This window comes from Pristiophorus japonicus, chromosome 22 (assembly GCF_044704955.1).
Source record: "Pristiophorus japonicus isolate sPriJap1 chromosome 22, sPriJap1.hap1, whole genome shotgun sequence".
Lineage (NCBI taxonomy): Eukaryota > Metazoa > Chordata > Chondrichthyes > Pristiophoridae > Pristiophorus > Pristiophorus japonicus.
In genome coordinates, this window is record NC_091998.1 from 52,097,136 (window position 1) to 52,117,634 (window position 20,499).

Sequence of the window (20,499 nt, forward strand, 5' to 3'; positions counted from 1 at the left end):
AGGGCCACGTTCGGAACATCCTTTCCTCCACTGTCCAGAGATTTGTACATTGTGTATCTGCGGACACGGTCCATTTTGGACCTCCAGACAAAGTGGAAGACGGCCCGGGTGACTGCCGCGGCACAGGAGCGAGAGATGGGCCAGACCTGTGCCTCATGCAGCAACCCTGAGAGCACCTCACTCCTGATGACCAGGTTCTTTCCTGCCATGGAGAGGAAGCGCAGCTTCCACATCCCAGTTTTTGCTTCACTTTGGCGATACACTCTTCCCAGTTTTTGGTGCACACCCCATCCGCTCCGAACCATGTTCCCAACACCTTCAGGTAATCTGGCTTAACGGTGAAGGGAATAAAGGATCGGTCGGCCCAGTTGCCAAAGAACATGGCCTCGTTTTGGTTGCGATTGACCTTCGCTCCCGAGGCCGTTCAAACTGGTCGCAGATTGTGAGCAATCTGCGGACCGACTACGGATCCGAGCAAAAGATGGCCACGTCGTCCATGTACAGGGAGGTCTTGACCTGAGTGCCTCCGCTGCCTGGGATCGTCACCCCTCTAATGCCCGCATCCTTCCTGATGGACTCGGCAAAGGGCTCGATACAACACACAAACAAGACAGACGAGAGAGGACAGCCTTGCCTGACTCCAGATCTGATCGGAAAGCTTTCAGTTTCCCACCTGTTGATTAGAACTGCACTACTGATGTCTCTGTAGAGCAGTTGGATCCAATTGCGGATACCCTCCCCAAACCCCATTTTGGAGAGCACGTCCATCAGGTACGTGTGCGATATCCTGTCAAAGGCCTTCTACTGGTCTAAGCTGATAAAACAGGTGTCCATCCTCCTGTCCCGCACGTAGGCGATCGTATCCCTGAGTAGCGCGAGGCTATCAGAGATCTTCCTGCCGGGGACAGCGCAGGTCTGGTCCGGTTGAATCACCAGCTCAAGAGCAGACTTGACCCTGTTGGCGATGACCTTTGACAGGATCTTGTAGTCCACATTGAGCAGCGAAATGGGCCGCCAGTTTTTGATTTCCTCCCTCTCCCCCTTCCGCTTGTAGATGAGGGTGATGATGTCTTTCTTCATTGATTCTGACATACTGCCGGCCAGAAGCATACCCTCGTACACTTCCAGCAGGTCTGGGCCCATCTAGTCCCACAGAGCCGAATACAACTTGACCGGTAAGCCGTCGCTTCCGGGAGTTTTACTCGTCGCAAGGGACCGGACGGTCTTTGTCATCTCATCCAGAGTTAACGGGTGGTCCAGACTCTCCCACTCACTGTCGTCTAGGACCTCCGTGATAGACGAGAGGAACGATTGGGAGGCCGCGCGGTCTGTGGGCTTGATGTCATACAGCCTGGCATAGAAGGATTTGCTGATCCTCAGCATGTCAGGCTGCGAAAACGTCACAGAACCGTCTTCTTCCTCTAGGCTGGTGATCATAGAGCTCCCCCTGTGTACCTTTTGGAAGAAGAAGCGCGAACACGTCTTATCCTGCTCGACGGAGCGGACTCTGGAGCGGAAAATTATTTTGGAGGACTCGGAGGCAAAGAGCGAGGCTTGCTGGCCCTTCACCTCTTCGAGTTCCTCCACGACATCGACCCCCATCGACTGCAACAGGAATAGGTTTTGCATACTCTTCTGGAGTTGGGACAATTCCCTCTGTCTCCCTCTCGCCTTCTGAACACCTTTGAGGATGAAGAGCCTCTTGATGTTTGTCTTGATTGTTTCCCACCAGTGCATCGGGGAATCGCAGAAGGGTTTTACAGTTCTCCAACCTTTGTAATCCCTCTTGAGTTCCTCCATGTTTTCCGTAGTCAACAGTTTCACGTTCAGCTTCCATATCCCTCTGCCAACTTTCTGGTTTTCCTGTGTGTGACAGTCGGCCAGTAGGAGGCAGTGGTCAGAGAAGAACACTGGCGTGACATCGGTGGATCTGACCTTGAGCGTGTGGGACACAAACAGGAAGTCTATTCTGGAACGGACGGACCCGTCTGGTCTCGACCGGGTGTATCTGCGCGGTGCTCCGTCTGCAGGGTTGCTGAAGACGTCGCACAGCTTGGTGTCTTTTACCGCGTCCATCAGGAGTTTGGACGTGGCGTCCAGCTTGCTGTCAGCTCTGCTGGATCGTCCAGCTGCATCGATGATACAGTTGAAGTCACTGCCCAGAATGACCAGCCTGGACGTCGCCAGCAGCAGTGGGAGCTGCTGGAAGAGGGCCAGCCGCTCTGATCTGAGAGGCGAGGCATACACGTTAATTAGCCTTAGAGGGGAATTTTTGTACATTACATCTGCTACTAGGAGGCGGCTGCCCACCACCTCCTTAACTTCGATGATGGTGAAGTGGCCTCCCCGCAGCAGAATGCCCAGGCCGGAAGACTGGCAGTCGTTGCCTCCTGACCATATGGATGGTCCATGGGCCCACCATCGTGACCACTGCCGCTAACTGCTGAAGTGCGGCAGCCCGCACTCCTGCAAGAACAGCAGGTCTGCTTTGACCTTGGCGAGGTACCCCAAGGTGGAAACACATCGCGTAGTGGATTTTATGCTACGCACGTTAATAGATGCAATTTTTAAATCCATGTTTAAGTTACAGGTTACAGTTCAAATAAACTGTCCTTTACGTTGGAGACCTGCCCAGTGGCGGGTTCCTGCATACATAGATTTTCAATGTAAAAGTCTATTTCATCTGGGCTGGCATACTGGTTGTCCTCTGCCTTGGGAGTGTTTCGACCAGGGGACTGATGCAGTGTTGTCAGGAAGTCTGATATGTCCTCTACACTGTCCTCGCCTGGTGTTGATGGTTCCCTCTTTTCATCAGTCGCAGCGATCTCGAGCTGGTGTGCTTAGAGCGCTGTCTCGCTCCCGGTATTCCGGAGGTGGGGTGTGCTGGGCACTTCACTGCTCCCGTTGTCCCGGAGCTGGTCTGCGTCGGTCGCTTCTTTGCTCCCAGTGTTCCGGAGCTCGTGTGCGCTGAGCGCTTTGCTGCTCCCGGGTTCCTGGAGCGGGGCTGTGCTGGTCACTTCATTGCTCCCGGTCGCCTGTGGCTGTGGGTTGGCGTATTGCCTTTTGTTCTGGAGCCGGTAGTGAGGGGCTTTGTCTCGCCTTTCCTCATCAGACGAGCTGCTGTCGCTGCTGTCTGTCGTGGTTGTGAGCCGCCTCTTCCCTGTCGTTTCCGCAGGGACCCTTGCTCGCCTGTTCTCCTTATGCTTGCGGGCCTTTTTCTTGACAGTCTCCCATCCCGCTTCATCGTCTGCTGTCTCCTCGTTCCTGGAGTCAGTGCGCTGGGGGAGAGCTTCACTGCTGGCTGCTGGTGTCTCGCAGCTCACCTTAGCAAGCTTCTCTTCCTCACCGACTCATTCCGAGTCCACGAGGGTGGTTGCTTCTTTGCCCAGGGCGTTGGTCGGGAAGAGGGTGTGGCTCTCCTCTGGAGCGTTGTGTTCCTCAGCTTCCACCTCCTCTCGTGCAATGTTCTTTGCTGCCTGCGCATAGCTGAGATTGCGTTTGGGGCAGTTTTTGTAAAGGTGCCCAGCCAGACCACAAAGGTTGCAGCACTTGGTCTCCTTACAGTCCTTTGTCTGGTGACCTTGGTTCTTGTAGTTTCGGCAGATGACAGTCTTGCAGCTTGCCGCCATGTGGCCTGCCTTCCCGCAGGTGCGGCACACATTGGGTTGGCCAGCGTACACCATGTCGCCCCGACTTCCTCCGATGGCAAAGCTGGAGGGGGGGTGCAGGATGGTTCTGCTGGGGTCCACCTTCATGGTGACCTGGATCTGGCGCTTGCTGGTCCAAATCCCGTGCAAGTCTTTCAACTCCCTGCTGTTTCCTGCCCCATCGACATACCTGGCAAGGAAAGTCAGCGCATCAATGATCAGGATGTGGGGGGTTGTACATGTGCACTGTGATAGTGCATCTTCTCTGCGACGGGAGGGTGAACAGTGGCTCCCAAGTTAGCACTGAGCGCACCGGTTCACTCGCCTCCTTCAAACCCTTCAGGAACTTCAGGCAGAGGGTGAAGGTTCTGAAGGTCACATCGAAGTAACCTCTCTTCGGGAGGTCCTGCAAGGCGAAGACGTCGGCAACTTTCATGCCACATGTTCCCAGCAGGATTTTCTTCACGAAAGGTTCCCGGTTGATCATTGTCTGTCCTTCCACTTTCTTTACCGTCACTCGGATGGTGTTTCGAATTCCCTGGTTCGCCGCTCGGTTGGCTGCCATCCGGGTTGCAGATTCCTCCTTCCGCTGTGAGTTTTGGCCGAAGCCTTCAATCGCGCGTTGCCCCAGTCCGGGGCACGGGCGGGCCTCCGGGCCCGCCCCTTGACGGGCCCAAAGGCCTGTCGAATCGTCGGTCGACATGCAGATTTTGTCTCTTCTCTCCAATTGGCGCCTGGCTCAAGCCAAAGGCCAGAGCCAGCAAAACTGGAAAAACGAGTTTCTGCAGTCAGTCAATTTACATATGAATGCCCAATCAACAGATTTAAAAAATTTTTTTTTTTTATTTAAAATTCGTAGCCAATCTTTCCAATTCTTTGTCAAATCACAAACGCCAGAGGTCACCTTGCACACATCAAGGATCACTCTGCGCCAATGCTCTTAGCCAAAAGGCCTAGAGCCACTGCACCGTTCCTGGAAGTACTGCAATACCAGGTTCGTGCCATGGAGGTGGATGGGTCAGGCCCCCCACACACCTCCGTGGAGGTGGATGGGTCAAGCCACCCCACCCACCTCCTATTTCCAAAAAGCATAGGAGAACCACCTTCCTGATCCAGGGAGAACCACTTTGGGGTCATGGTTACTCCCCTGTCAGGTCAGTTACGCATGATCTTAGCCAAAAGGCCGAGAAGCGAGAATGCATGAAAAGAGCCAGCACACTCTTTCAGGCAAAGCCTCAGGCAACTGAAGGAGCGCCGCACTGTAGGCGGGGCAGTACTGAGGGAGCACTGTGCTGTCGGAGAGGCAGTACTGAGGGTGTGCTGCACTGTCGGAGCGGCAGTATTGAGGGAGCGCTGCACTGTCGGAGAGGCAGTGCTTAGGGAGTGCCGCACTGTCGGAGGGGCAGTACTGAGGGAGTGCTGCACTGTCGCAGGTGCCCATCTTTCTGATCATGTGTTGAACTGAGGCCCCGCCTACCTGTTGCCTAATAGTCCAAGGGTTTTTGTGAGGTTCTGGACAACCTTCCTCTGGAAAATAACATCATAATAAACGGATTCACTGGCCATTCATCTCACTCCAGTGTGTGGGATCTTGCTGCCAAAGTAACGACAGTGGATGTACTTCAGAGTCACTCATTGTACATGAAATGCTTTGAGGCATGATAAGCCAGTCGTTCTATTCTACTCTTCTTCAAGTAATGCTGTGTGATTTTTACATCTACCCTGAACTGGCACCGTGGCTGCAGTGTGTACCATCTACAAGATGCACTGCAGCAACTCGCCAAGGCTTCCTCGGAAGCACCTCCCAAACCCGCGACCTCCACCATCTAGAAGGACAAGGGCAGCAGGCAAATGGGAACACCACCAGCTCCCAAGTTCCCCTCCATGTCACACACACCATCCTGACTTGGAAATATATCAGCCGTTTCTTCATCGTTGCTGGGTTAAAATCCGGGAACTACCTCCCTAACAGCACTGTGGGAGCACCTTCACCACACGGACTGCAGCGGTTCAAGAAGATGGCTCACCACCACCTTCTCAAGGGAAGGGCAATAAATGCCAGTGATGCCCATATCCCAAGAATGATTTGCCTCAGTTTAACATCTCAACCAAAAGACGGCACCTCTGACAGTGCAGCACTCCCTCAGCACTGCACTGGGAATATCAGCCTAGAAGATGTGCTCAATTCTTGGAGTGGGGCTTGAACCCACAACCTTTGAGGCGGGTGTACTGCCCACTTGAGCCAAGCCGACATCAGAATAAGCTGCTTCAGAACTTATTTAAGAGCAACAAGTGAATGAAGTCGCTCTTTATGAACTGCTGTCTTTATTTCCTCTGACATAATGTTGCCTTTGGCCTTTTCTGAATTTGCCGACTCATGCTGAACACTGCATTTGTTATCCTATATACACAATGCTGAGAGAACAAAACTCAGATTGTTGTGGGAGTGCTTTCACCAGCTGTGCCCCTCGTGGATTAACCCTTTGCTGGGTTTGTCTCCACAAGGGTCGGGCATGGAGTAAAGGGGAACTGGCAAGTGACGTTAGCGTTGGCAATCTCCAGTCTAATGTACAGCAGTGTGTTAACAGAAAACTAGATAAGATAGCTATTGGAACAAATTAAGCACTAACAAAGATAGGTGGCAAACCAGTGTGAATAAGTATAAATTAATTGGGTGTTGTAGATGTGGCAGGTACACAGAGAAAGGGGTGGACAATCAGGAAACCTTTGAAACCTCACATTGCAGTGAAGTGAGAGTTGGACTGTGCATGGGTTTCATATACTCAGAATGAATGTTATAAGCAGTACTCAGAATGAATTATTATCAGTACAAAGGCCATGTATGTTTCTGTTATGTATGCAATAAAGGGTATGAACTGAGTACTGTTTAACTGAACAAGGTACAACTTGGCTCTGTTTTATTATGGACCAAAGTGCCTGACTCACAAAATGGCTGGCCTTTTATACCAGAGCAGCACCATGTGCGTGCTGGTCAGTGACCTCCAAGAATAACACCATCTGGTGGTCACAAATGGCATGTACATACATGACAATACCCTCCTCTGAGATCTTATCAGTCTTTCACAGGTTGAGACGGTCTGGTGCTTTACGCTCCCGGGTTGACCGTCTCAGTTCGATTCTGGCCTTGGGTGAATGTGCGGAGTCTGTTGTGGCTGGTGACTGGATGGCTGACATGTTGGGGGTGGCGGTGGCCATGTCAGGAATTGCAAGTCCATTTTTATTGAACAAGTCCGTAATGGAAATTCCGGGTTCACTGATGACCCTTGAGTCCACTGAAGGCTGCTGGTACTTTGGTTGGTCGTCGACGGTTTCTTCGTCCAACTACTCTGGCTCGTCTGTGTGCCTCAGTTTTGTTTGATCCATGTGATTCCCACAAGTTTTCCCATTCTTGAGCTTAATAACAAATACTCTGTTGCCCTCCTTGGCCATGACCATACCAGTGATCCATTTTGGATTCTGACCATAATTCAACACATATACAGGATCATTAACAGAAATCTCGCATGACACAGATGCGCGATCGTGGTACCCTTGTTGACTCTTGTCTTCTGTATTCAACATGATTACTTAAATCCGGGTGAGTGTGTGAGGTCTTGTTCTGTAACTCAGCAGTATGCAAGACAAGCGGGTCTGCAGTGACCCTTGGGTTACTCTCCTCATGCTTTGCTTGATAATTTATACTGCACGTTCTGCTTGCCCGTTGGACGTAGGCTTGAATGGTGCTGACCTTACATGTTTTATGCCGTTAAGTTTTACAAACTACTGAAACTCCTGACTGGTGAAGCACGACCCATTGTCGCTCACCACTATGTCAGGCAGACCATGTTTCGCGAACATGACATTGAGATTCTCTATGGTTGCTGTGGACGTACTGGATGACATGATTATGCATTCTATCCACTTCAAGTAAGCATCCACCACCAGTAAAAACATCTTGCCCAGGAAGGGACCTGCAAAATCTACATGGATCCTGGACCAAGGTTTGGATAGCCATGATCACAGACTCAGCGGCAATTCTGCTGGTGCTTTGCTGAGCTGCATGCAGGTGTTGCACTGATGCACGCATGCTTCCAGCTCAGAATCAATTCTTGGCCACCATACGTGGGACCTGGCAATGGCCTTCATCATCACTATACCGGGATGTATGCTGTGTAACTCACGCACAAACTTCTCGCTCCCTTTCTTAAGCATTACAACTTGATTGCCCCACAAGATGCAATCTGCTTGAATAGACAGTTCGTCCTTACGACGAATGTACGGTTTGTCCTCCTCGCACATTTGCTTAGGTATGGCAGACCAATCCCCTTTGAGGATGCAACCCTTTACCACTGATAATATCTGGTCCTGGCTGGTCCAGATCTTAACTTGTTGAGCCGTGATAGGGGTACTTTCACTCTCAAAAGCATCCATGATTAACATTAAACCTGCCGATTGTGGTGTTTCCACCTCCGGTGTGGGCAAAAGCAACTGGCTCAAAGCATCGGCACAATTCTTTGTGCCAGGTCTGTGCCGAATGACATAATCCTAGGCAGATAATGTCAGTGCCCACCTTTGGATGTGGGATGAAGCGTTGGTATTAATACCTTTGCTCTCTGAAAACAACAAAATGAACGGCTTGTGATCGGTCTCTAATTCAAACCTCAGACCGAACAGATATTGATGCATCTTTTTAACACCGTACACACATGCTAAAGCTTCTTTTTCTACCATACTGTAGGCTCTTTCTGCTTTAGACAAACTTTTGGATGCATAAGCGACAAGTTGAAATTTCCCCGACTCAATGGCTTGTAACACGCAACCAATTCCATATGACGATGAGTCATAGGCCAAAACTAAACGTTTACATGAGTCATAATGTATCAGCAGCTTGTTCGAGCAAAGCAGATTGGTGGCTTTCTCGAAAGCTCTGTCTTGCAATGCACCCCACACCCAGTTGTTGCCTTTTCTCAATAGCGTGTGAGTGGTTCAAGTAAGGTGCCCAATTTAGGTAGGAAGTTACCAAAGTAGTTGAGTAGACCCAGGAATGCAGCTCTGTCACGTTCTGCGGCTTGGGTGCATTCTTGATGGCTTAAGTTTTCACGTCAGTGGGTCTGATGTCATCAGCGGCGATTTTTCTCCCGAGGAATTTGACCTCCAGTACCATGAAGACGCACTTTGAGTGTTTAAATCTGAGTCCCACTCTGTCCAAACACAGTAGAACCTCTTCCAGATTGTTCAGATGTTCCTTGGAGTCATGACCGGTGATCAGGATTCATTTTGGAACACGAGAGTTCTGGGAACAGACTTCAGTAGACGTTCCATATTCCTCTGGAATATTGCTGCAGCCGAGCGAATTCCCAACGGGCACCTGTGGTAAATAACAGTCCTTTGTGCGTGTTAATGCACGTCAGTCTCTTCGACATCTTGACCAACTCCTGCGTCATATAGGCCGACGTCAAATCCAGTTTTGTGAACGACTTCCCTCCAGCTAGCGTCGCAAACAAGTCATCAGCCTTCGGTAACGGGTACTGATCTTGTTTTGAAACCATGTTGATCGTAGCCTTGTACCTTTCAGCACATGAACAATGGGGCTGGCCCATTCATTAAATTCGACCGGCGATATGATCCCTTCACGCTGGAGTCTGTCCTGTTCAATTTCGACCTTCTCCCTCATCATATGCCCGAGCTTTATGATGGATGGTTCTTGCATCTGAGTCCACGTGGATCTGCACCTTGGCTCCAGTGAAGTTACCGATACCAGTTTGAACAGCGAGGGGAACTTGCTCAATACTTAGGCACATGTATCTTCCTCCAACGACAACACCTTTATGTCGTTCCAGATTGCCTGGAACAATCCACAGTGGTAACTCATGAACCGCACTGTTACACGACACGTTAATTTGTGCACTGCCAATCACCTTTATCAGTTCTTTGGTGTACGTGTGCAGCTTGGCGTTAACAGGGCTCAGCCTGGGCCTCACAGTCTTAGTGTCCCACAGCTTATTAAATGCCCTCGCGTTCATGATTGATTGACTCGCCCCTGTGTCCAGTTCCACCGATACCAGTATCCCGTTAAACTTCACATTAATCAAAATTGGTTTACTCTTGGTTATGAAAGAGTACAGTCCATACACTTCCTCCTCTGGCATCTCGGATTGTGTATCTGGATCCGCGCTAGTCTGACTCTCATCCTTCACATGGTGTGTCTCAGCTCGCTTGCTCATCTGCGGACACTTGCGCTGGAGATGCCCCACTCTCAGACAGCCTTTGCAACTATATTGCTTAAATCGGCACTGCCATGTGCTGCTCTGCCGAACACCAAATCAATCGCATTTACAGTACTTGCTGAGGTTCGTTTCTTCACCGATATTTGCTTTAAACTCCTGTCCATTGTCATACACGATTGAGCGATCTGGATGGCCCTTTTTAAATCCAACTCCTCCACTGCCAGAAGTTTGCGCAGGATCACCTCATGATTGATAACAAAGAAGTCCCGCAGCACGTCTGTCAACACCGTCCTGAACTTGCACGGTCCCGCTAGATGTTTCAGGTCGGCAACGAATTCCGCCCTGCTCTGGCCCTCTGATCGAACGTGTGTATAAAACCTGTATCTCGAGATGATGATGCCATTGTCTGGCTTGAGGTGCTCCCATACCAATGTACACAACTCCTCGTTCGTTTTCTCTGTTGGATCACTAGGCATGAGTAGATAGAAACATAGAAATATAGAAAAATAGGTGCAGGAGTAGGCCATTCGGCCCTTCGAGCCTGCACCGCCATTAAATAAGATCATGGCTGATCATTCCTTCAGTACCCCTTTCCTGCTTTCTCTCCATACCCCTTGATCCCCTTAACCGTAAGAGTCATATCTAACTCCCTCTTGAATATATCCAGTGAACTGGCATCAACAACTCTTTGCGGCAGGGAATTCCACAGGTTAACAACTCTCTGAGATTCTTTATCAGACCGTAGATCTTTGAACTGCACACAGTGAGGAACACGACCCGGCGTCAATCTGCATCATCTGAACCCCCTTCATTTTGTTGGTCACGAGGTACTGGTTCAAACTGCTCACAAAGCCTGCCCAATCTTCTCCCTCCGCGAATCGCTCTTAAAATCCAATTGTGCTCATTTTGCAAACAAATGTTCTTGTATTCTTGTCGCCAAATGTTATATATGCAATAAAGGTTCAAACTGAGTACTGTTTAACTGAACAAGGTACAACCTTGTTTCTGCTTTATTACGGCCCACAGTGCCTGACTCACAAAATGGCTGGCCTTTTATACCAGAGCAGCACCATGTGCGTGCTGCTCAGTGGCCTCCAACAATGACGCCATCTGGTGGCTACAAACAGCATGTACATACATGACAGTTTCCAGATAAGAAATTCAAAGAAGGACGAATGCTCTTGAGGAACAGCTCTGTATTTGCCGCACATCTCGGGTTAGATGATCAATCTATCGGATTCCGCAGCTACATGAGATACTGAGCCTCTGTTACTGCCCTACGTAAACTAAAGATGATCCAAAACTCGGCGGCCCCATGTCCTAACTCGCACTAAGTCACCCATCACCCCCTGTGCTCGGCTACCCCGTGTCCTAACTCGCACTAAGTTACCCATCACCCTCTGTGCTCGCTGACCTACATTGGCTCCTGGATAAGCAATGCCTCGATTTCAAAATTCTCATCCTTTATTTTCAAATCCCCCCCATGGCCCTCACCCCTCCTTATCTCTGTCCCTCCTCCAGTCCCACAATCTCCCAAGATATCTGTGCTCCTCTAATTCTGCCCTCTTGAGCATCCCTGATTATAATCGCTCAACCATTGGTGGCTGTGCCTTCTGTTGCCTAGGTCCCTAGCTCTGGAACTCCCTCCCTAAACCTCTCCACCTCTCCACCTCTCTTTCCTCCTTGAAGATGCTCCTTAAAACCTCCCTCTTTTGGTCACCTGCACTAATTTCTAGTTATGCGGCTCGGTGTGAAATTTTTATCGCATAATACTCCTGTGAAGTGCCTTGGGTGGTTTCGCTACATTTAAGGCGCTATATAAATACAAGTTGTTGTCATTGTTGCTGATGCTGCAAACTGTGTCCACCAATGACCAGTGCCACCTTGGCGAAAGAAAATGTTTAAACAAAAAAGCAATTAGAGTAAAACCTAGGAAGGCTGGCACAACCTGAAATGTACCTCAAGTGCGTGTGCCTCCAGTTAGTGGCTTTGGACTTGAATCTCTTGGATATCAAGGCGGCTGAAACAGTCTCAAAGGCCACTGATGTGTCTCAGATCGATGGTGAGGAAACCTTCACACTCGGGACAACACCTGCTGGAAGTCATTACCTGGTGATTAACCATTATGACAACACACACTCGTACATAAGAATCTGGAGCGGGATTCGGCCATTTGGTCCCTTGAGCCTTCTCCGCCATTCAATGAGATCCTGGCTGATCTTCTACCTCAACTCCACTTTCCCGCACCATCCCCATATCCCTTGATTTCTTTAATATCCAAAAATCTATTGATCTCAGCCTTGAATGTACTCAAAGACTGAGCCTCCACAGCCCTCTGGGGTAGAGAATTCCAAAGATTCACCACCCTCTGAGTGAAGAACATTCTCCTCATCTCAGTCCTAAAATGGCCGACACCTTATTCTGAGACTATGACCCCTGGTTCTAGACTCCCCAGCCCGGGGGAAACATCCTCCCTGTATCTACCCTGTCAAGCCCTGTAATAATATTGTATGTTTCAATGAGATCACCTCTCGTTCTTCTAAACTCAATCGAATATAGGCCTAGTCTACTTAATCTCTCCTCATAGGACAATCCCCCCATCCCAGGAATCAGTCTGGTGAACCTTCATTGCACTCCCTCTATGGCAAATTACTCCTTGGGTAACAAGTCCAAAACTATACACAATACTCCAGGAGTGGTCTCACCAGGGCCCTACATAATTGCAATAAGTTGTCTTGTAATAAATGCCAAAATTTGCTTTCTTAATTGCTTGCTGTATCTGCTGTACCTGCATGTTAACTTTCAGTGATTCATGTACAAGGACATCCAGATCCCTCTGAATAACAACATTTCCCAATCTCTCACCATTTAAAAAATACTCTTGCTTTTCTATCTTTCCTACCAAAGTGGATAACTTCACATTTCTCCATATTATATTCCATTTGCCATGTTCTTTCCCACTCACTTAGCCTGTCTATATCCTCTTGACATCTCTTTGCATCCTCCTCACAGCTTCTGTTCCCACCTAGCTTTGTATCATCAGCAAACTTGGATAGATAATATTTGGTTCCCTCATCCAAATCATTGATATAGATTGTGAATAGCTGGGGCCTAAGAACCGATCCTTGCGGCACCCCACTAGTTACAGCCTGCCAACCCGAAAATTACCCGCTTATTCCCACTCTCTGTTTTCTGTCCGTTAACCAATCCTCAATCCATGCTAGTATATTACCCCCAATCCCATGAGCCCTAATTTTGTGCAATAATCTCTTGTGTGGCACCTTATCGAATGCCTTCTGAAAATCCAAATACACCACATCCACTGGTTCCCCCTTATCTATTCTGCTAGTTACAACCTCAAAAAACAGATTTGTCAAATATGATTTCCCTTTCATCAATCCGTGTTGACTCCTCCCAATCCTATTATTATTTTCTAAGTGCCATGTTACCAAATCCTCAGTGGGTAGCATACTCGCTTCTGAGTCAGAAGATTGTACGTTCAAGTCCCACTCCAGAGACTCGAGTACAAATTCCAGGCTGACACATCTGGTGCCAGTACTGAGCGAGCACTGCACATTGGGAGGTTATCGTCTTTTGGATGAGACTTTACACCGACGCTGCTCTCTCAGGTGGTTGTAAAAGATCCCATGGCCACTATTTTGAAGAAGAGCAGGGGAGTTCTCCCCGGTGTCCTGGGCCAATATTTATCTCACAATCAACATCACTAACAGATTATCTGCATCAGTAACACACTGCTGTTTATGGGAGCTTGCTGTGCACAAATTGGCTGTCGCGTTTCCCACATTACAAAAGTGACCACACTTCAAAAAGTACTTCATTGGCTGTAAAGCGTCCGGTGGTCGTGAAAGGCGCTACATAAATGCAAGTCTTTCTTTTTGTTCTTCCCACATTCTCTGGAAATGGCCGTCTTATATCGCGCGCCGAAATCGGGCTTTTGTGGAATACGTACGGACCCAGCAAGGCCGGAATTTTAGCCCCAATGTTTCTCATTTCAAGCAAAGTTTCTTAAAAAGAAAAAGTGTTCATTGCATTCTGAAACACTTGGATCAACTGAGAGATTTTTTTTCTCTTGTGTTGTTGAAAACAAGCTGCTTTTAATTTAAAAATAGGACACATATTGGCGTGAACTGGACTGTGCTAATAGGCTGGTGGACGATTGGTCCGTAGCAAAGGGCTCGGGGCTAAAATAGAAGAATAAAAATAGACGCACAACTAAGAGAGAAATGGGGAGAAATTTGCATCGTTTGCACCTTCTGTTAGCCCCCCCCCCCCCCGCGGGGTAAGCGGGAGACGCAAACCGGTATTGCCCCGGGCCGCTGCGCCGGCAATGATGGCGTCATCACCATGTGCAGTGAGCCGTTTCACCCGAAGGCGAAAATTCAGTATCGCCCAGGTGAGGCTGTGTTATGTCTCTCTGGCTCTCTCTCTCTCTCTCTCTCAATCTCTAGCACTCTCTTTCTCTCTCTCTCTCTCTGTCTCTCGCTCTCTCTCTCTCTCTCTCTCAATCTCTAGCACTCTCTTTCTCTCCCTCTGTCTCTCTCTCTTGGCACTCTCTCTCTCTATCTCTATCTCTTTCTCTCCCTCTATCTCTCGCTCTCTCTCTCTCTCTCTGGCTCTCTCTCTCAATCTCTAGCGCTCTATCTCTCTATCTATCTCTGGCTCTGTCTTTCACTCTCTATTGCTGTCCTTGAAGATATTCTCCCATTTTTGAGAATTGTGCTATTCTATGACCTACTTTTTGCAAAGCAAGCTCAGACTGATTAGGGATCGCCATCCAGTGGTGATGCGGAATAGTTTTTATTGGAGGATGGTTATTCCCTGACTTATGATCCCTTCTGTCTCTCTTGGGGTGGGGTGGAATTAGCAAAGGATTTTCATGCTTCGAAACACATTAAAATTTACAAGAGAAATCCTCTTCTTTGCAATTAGTGATTTCACTGGCATCTTGTGAAACAGTTTCTCTTGACTTAATTTGTTTCTCCATTTCTACTCCTTGCTGAATATTCGAATGTGCTGGTCTGATATCCGATGGGGATAGGTTAAAATATCTCCCTACGTACTAACAGTGTGTAACATCTACAAGATGCATGGCAGCAACTCGCCAAGGCTTCTTCGGCAGCACCTGTTCCTCAGTACTGGTTCAACCTCCCTTATCCAGACCTCCCTTATCCGGAACTACCCCTCGTCCAGAACCATTTCCAGCCACCGGGTGGCGCATGCGCAGAACTCCAACATGAACAAATTGAAGTCCTTCCTCGCTGCCGACTCCCGCAATCGCTGACCTGACCCTGCGATCCACCCCCCCGCCCTGCTCCCGCCACAATGATCTCTCTGCCGCATTCCCAGTCCCAAGCCAGCCAACCCTGATATCCCCTTGCTCAGTACCTGTACCATCCAATTTAACGTCACCACCTCGCGACCAGAAAAATCCCTTATCCAGAACAGGCCAGGTCCTGAGAGTTCCGGATAAGGGACGTTCAACCTGTACTCTCTATCTTTGGTGCTCGCTCTCTCCCTGCCTCTGTAACGTGCTCTCTGCCTCGTTCTCTCTTCCTTTCTTTCTCTGGTTCTCTAGCTCTCTCTATATCTCTCTATTACTCTGGCTCCATAGCTCTCTCTCTCTCGCTCTCTCTCTCTCTGGCTCTCTGTCTCACTCTCTCTGGCTCTCTCTCTCTCTCTCTCTCTCTCTCTCTCTCTATCTTTGGCTCTGTCTTTCACTCTCTATTGCTGTCCTTGAAGATATTTTCCCATTTTTGAGAATTATCACTAGTTGTGCTGTCGCAGTGACCTTTTTCCAAAGTAAGCTCAGACTGATTAGGGATTGCCATCCAGTGGTGATAGAAACATAGAAAATAGGTGCAGGAGTAGGCCATTCGGCCCTTCGAGCCTGCACTGCCATTCAATAAGATCATGGCTGATCATTCACCTCAGTACCTCTTTCCTGCTTTCTCTCCATACCCCTTGATCCCCTTAGCCGTAAGGGCCATATCTAACTCCCTCTTGAATATATCCAATGAACTGGCATCAACATCTCTCTGCGGCAGGGAATTCCACAGGTTAACAACTCTCTGAGTGAAGAAGTTTCTCCTCATCTCAGTCCTAAATAGTCTACCTCTTATCCTAAGACTATGTCCCCTGGTTCTGGACTTCCCCAACATCGGGAACATTCTTCCCGCATCTAACCTGTCCAGTCCCGTCAGAATCTTATACATTTCTATGAGATCCCCTCTCATCCTTCTAAACTCCAGTGAATAAAGGCCCAGTTGATCCAGTCTCTCCTGATATGTCAGTCCAGCCATCCCTGGAATCAGTCTGGTGAACCTTCGCTGCACTCCCTCAATAGCAAGAACGTCCTTCCTCAGATTAGGAGACTAAAACTGAATACAATATTCCAGGTGAGGCCTCACTAAGGCCCTATACAACTGCAGTAAGACCTCCCTGCTCCTATACTCAAATCCCCTAGCTATGAAGGCCAACATACCATTTGCCTGCTGAACCGCCTGCTGTACCTGCATGTCAACTTTCAATGACTGATGAACCATGACACCCAGGTCTCGTTGCACCTCCCCTTTTCCTAATCTGCCGCCATTCAGATAATATTCTGCCTTCGTGTTTTTGCCACCAAAATGGATAACCTCACATTTATCCACATTATACTGCATCTGCCATGCATTTGCCCACTCACCTAATCTGTCCAAGTCATCCTGCAGCCTCTTAGTATCCTCCTCACAGCTCACACTGCCACCCAGTTTAGTGTCATCTGCAAACTTGGAGATATTACACTCAATTCCTTCATCTAAATCGTTAATGTATATTGTAAAGAGCTGGCGTCCCAGCACTGAGCCCTGCGGCACTCCACTAGTCACTGCCTGCCATTCTGAAAAGGACCTATTTATCCCGACTCTCTGCTTCCTGTCTGCCAACCAGTTCTCTCTCCACATCAGTACATTACCCCCAATACCATGCGCTTTGATTTTGCACACCAATCTCTTGTGCGGGACCTTGTCAAAAGCCTTTTGAAAGTCCAAATACACCACATCCACTGGTTCTCCCTTGTCTACTCTGCGAGTTACATCCTCAAAAAATTCCAGAAGATTCATCAAGCATGATTTCCCTTTCATAAATCCATGCTGACTTGGACCAATCCTGTCACTGCTTTCCAAATGCGCTGCTATTTCATCCTTAATGATTGATTCCAACATTTTCCCCACTACTGATGTCAGGCTAACCGATCTATAATTACTGTTTTCTCTCTCCCACCTTTTTAACAAAGTGGTGTTACATTAGCAACCCTCCTGTCCATTGGAACTGATCCAGAGTCGATAGACTGTTGGAAAATGATCACCAATGCATCCACTATTTCTAGAGCCACTTCCTTAAGTACTCTGGGATGCAGACTATCAGGCCCCGGGTATTTATTGGGCTTCAATCCCATCAATTTCCCTAACGCAATTTCCCGCCTAATAAGGATATCCTTCAGTTCCTCCTTCTCAGTAGACCCACTGTCCCCTAGTACATTCGGAAGGTTATTTGTGTCTTCCTTCGTGAAGAAAGAACCAAAGTATTTGTTTAATTGGTCTGCCATTTCTTTGTTCCCCATTATAAATTCACCTGAATTCGACTGCAATAGACCTACGTTTGTCTTGCGGAATAGCTTCCACAAGAGGATGGTTATTCTCTGACTCATGATCCCTTCTGTCTCTCTTGGGGTGGGGTGGAATTAGCAAGGGATTTTCATGCTTCAAAACACATTAAAATTTACAAGAGAAATCCTCTTCTTTGCAATTAGTGATTTCACTGACACACACTGGCATCTTGTGAAACAGTTTCTCTTGACTTAATTTGTTTCTCCATTTCTATTCATTGCTGAATATTCAAATGTGCTGGTCTGATAGCCGGTGGGAATGGGTTAAAATATCTCCCTATGTCCTAACATAAGAACATAAGAAACAGGAGCAGGCTTAGCCATTTGGCCCCTCGAGCCTGCTCTGCCACTCAATAAGATCATGACTGATCTGATCTTGGCCTCAACTCTACTTCCCCACCCGCTCCACATAACCTTTGACTCCTTTATCTTTCAAAAATCTGTCTGTCTCCATCTTAAATACATTCAATGACCCAGCCTCCACAGCTCTCTGGAGTAGGGAATTCCAAAGATTCACGACCCTCTGAGAGAAGAAATTGCTCCTCATTTCCGTTTTAAATGGGCGACCCCTTATTCTGAAACTATGCCCCCGAGTTCTAGATTCCCCCACGAGCGGAAACATACTCTCTGCATCTACCCTGTCCAGCCCCCTCAGAATGTTATATATTTCAATAAGATCAACTCTCATTCTTCTGAACTCCAATGAGTACTGGCCCAACTTGCTCAACCTTTCTTCATATGACAACATTGTGTACCATCTATAAGATGCACTGCAGCAACTCGCCAAGGCTTCTTCGGCAGCACCTCCCAAACCCGCGACCTCTACCACCTAGAAGGACAAGGGCAACAGGAGCATGAGAACACCATCACCTCCACGTTCCTCTCCAAGTCACACACCGCCCTGACTACCCGCCGTTCCTTCATCGTCGTTGGGTCAAAATCCTGGAACTCCCTCCCTAACAGCACTGTGGGAGCACCTTCACCACAAGGACTGCAGCAGTTCAAGAAGGCGGCTCACCACTACCTTCTCGACGAGCAATTAAGGATGGGCAATAAATGCCAGCCTAGCCAGCGATGCCCACAAGTAATGAATGGATTAAATGTGCTCCAGGCAGGCATGTCATGGAGACGGTATTTCCTGCCGAACCTGTCTCTAAACATGACTCATGTTTAGGTAGGTATGGACCCGGTGATGTGGAACTGATCCAGCTCCCACGTTCGAGGCCCAATCACTGCTAAGTTGGCTGCTATCAGTTGGGCGGTGGCTGGCTTGCTATAATTGGTCTCATATTGCCCCGATCTAGGCTGCCTCATCCTGATCAGATCCCTGCTTCGTGACTCCGGGTATGGATCTCCTAGTGAGCTCAGTGTGGACCTCCTGTTGACGACATGTAGATCTCCAGTTGAGCGACATGTAGACCTCCGGTTGAGGGTCATGTGGACCTCCGGTTGAGGGTCATGTGGACCTCCGGTTGAGGGACATGTGGTCCTCCTGTTGAGGGTCATGTGGACCTCCGGTTGAGGGACATGTGGACCTCCTGTTGAGGGTCATGTGGACCTACGGTTGAGGGTCATGTGGACCTCCGGTTGAGGGTCATGTGGACCTCCTGTTCAGGACTGTGTGGCCCTCCTAGTGAGCACAGTGTAGACCTGTGGTTAAGGGACATGTGGACATTTTGGTGAGCTCAGTGCGAATTTTCTGGCCGAGGAACGTGTGCTGCTCAGGCGGTGCAGGTGGGGAGGCCCCTTGCATCCAATTGCCCCTCAACATTCACTCTGCGCAGGTTTGACCAAGAAGTGGATGAGGAGCCAGGCAACAACAACAACTTGTATTTATATAGCTTCTTTACATCCCAAGGTGCTTCACAGGAGTATTATCAGATATCAACTTCGCACAGAGCCACAAAAGTAGAAATTAGGGCAGGTGACTGGTCAAAGATGTAGGTTTTAAGGAACCTCTTGAAGGAGGAAAGAGAGGTAGAGAGGCGAAGAGGCTTAGGGATGGAGTTCCAGAGCTTGGGGCCTTGGCAACAGAATGCACTGCCACCAATGGTTGAGTGATTATAATTAGGGATGCTCAAGATGGCAGAACCAGAGGAGCGCAGACATCTCGGGGGTTGTGGGGCTGGAGGAGATTACAGAGATAGGGAGGGGCGAGGGCCATGGAGGGATTTGAAAACAAGGATGAGAATTTTGAAATTGAGGCGTTGCTTAACTGAAAGCCAATGAAGGTCAGCGAGCACAGGGGGTCATGGGTGAGCGGGACTTGGTGCGAGTTAGGACACTGGGCAGCCAAGTTTTGGATCACCTCTGGTTTACGTAGGGTAGAATGTGGGAGGCCAGCCAGGAGTGCGTTGGAATAGTCAAGTCTAGAGGGCAAAAAGGCATGGATGAGGGCTTCAGCAGCGGATGAGCTGAGGCAAGGGCGGAGACGGGCGATGTTTCGGCGGTAGAAATAGGCGGTCTTAGTTATGCTGCAGATATGTGGCTGGGGCTCGTTTCAGGGTCAAATATGACACCTAGCTTGCAAACAGTGAGGTTTGCAAGCAGTGACTGATTGTCAGACGAATAGGTCACAGCCTCTCTCACTGCCGGTCAGCAATGAAAGCCCTGATCATGAAGTCTGTTACAGTCATATTGCATTCAGCTGTTATTCCTTTGGCATTTAACCATGGCCTGGAGGGTGTTGCATAGAGCAGTCCCGTGCAATAAGTTTTTAAGTCAGTTCATGGGCTCCCAGGCCGCCTGCAATTTCTGCGGTCTGGAAGAGTCCGTGTTCCATGTTTTTATTGAATGTGTGAGGTTGCAGCCCCTCTATTTGAAGGGGCTGCTCCTCAAATTCTGGTTGCACTTCAGTCTCACACTCCTGATCTTTGGGCACCCTGGGAGGGGAGCAGGCAGGTCAGAAGGCCTTCTCGTAGGACTGCTCCTGGGCATGGCCAAGGGGGCCATCAGCAGG

The 20,499-nt window shown here is 48.9% G+C and overlaps 1 pseudogene; it reads right to left on the reverse strand.

The window, feature by feature from the left end:
* Positions 1 to 4,604: 4,604 nt before the first annotated feature.
* Positions 4,605 to 4,842, reverse strand: LOC139235192 (U2 spliceosomal RNA; annotated as a pseudogene).
* Between the last annotated feature and the right edge of the window lie 15,657 nt (positions 4,843 to 20,499).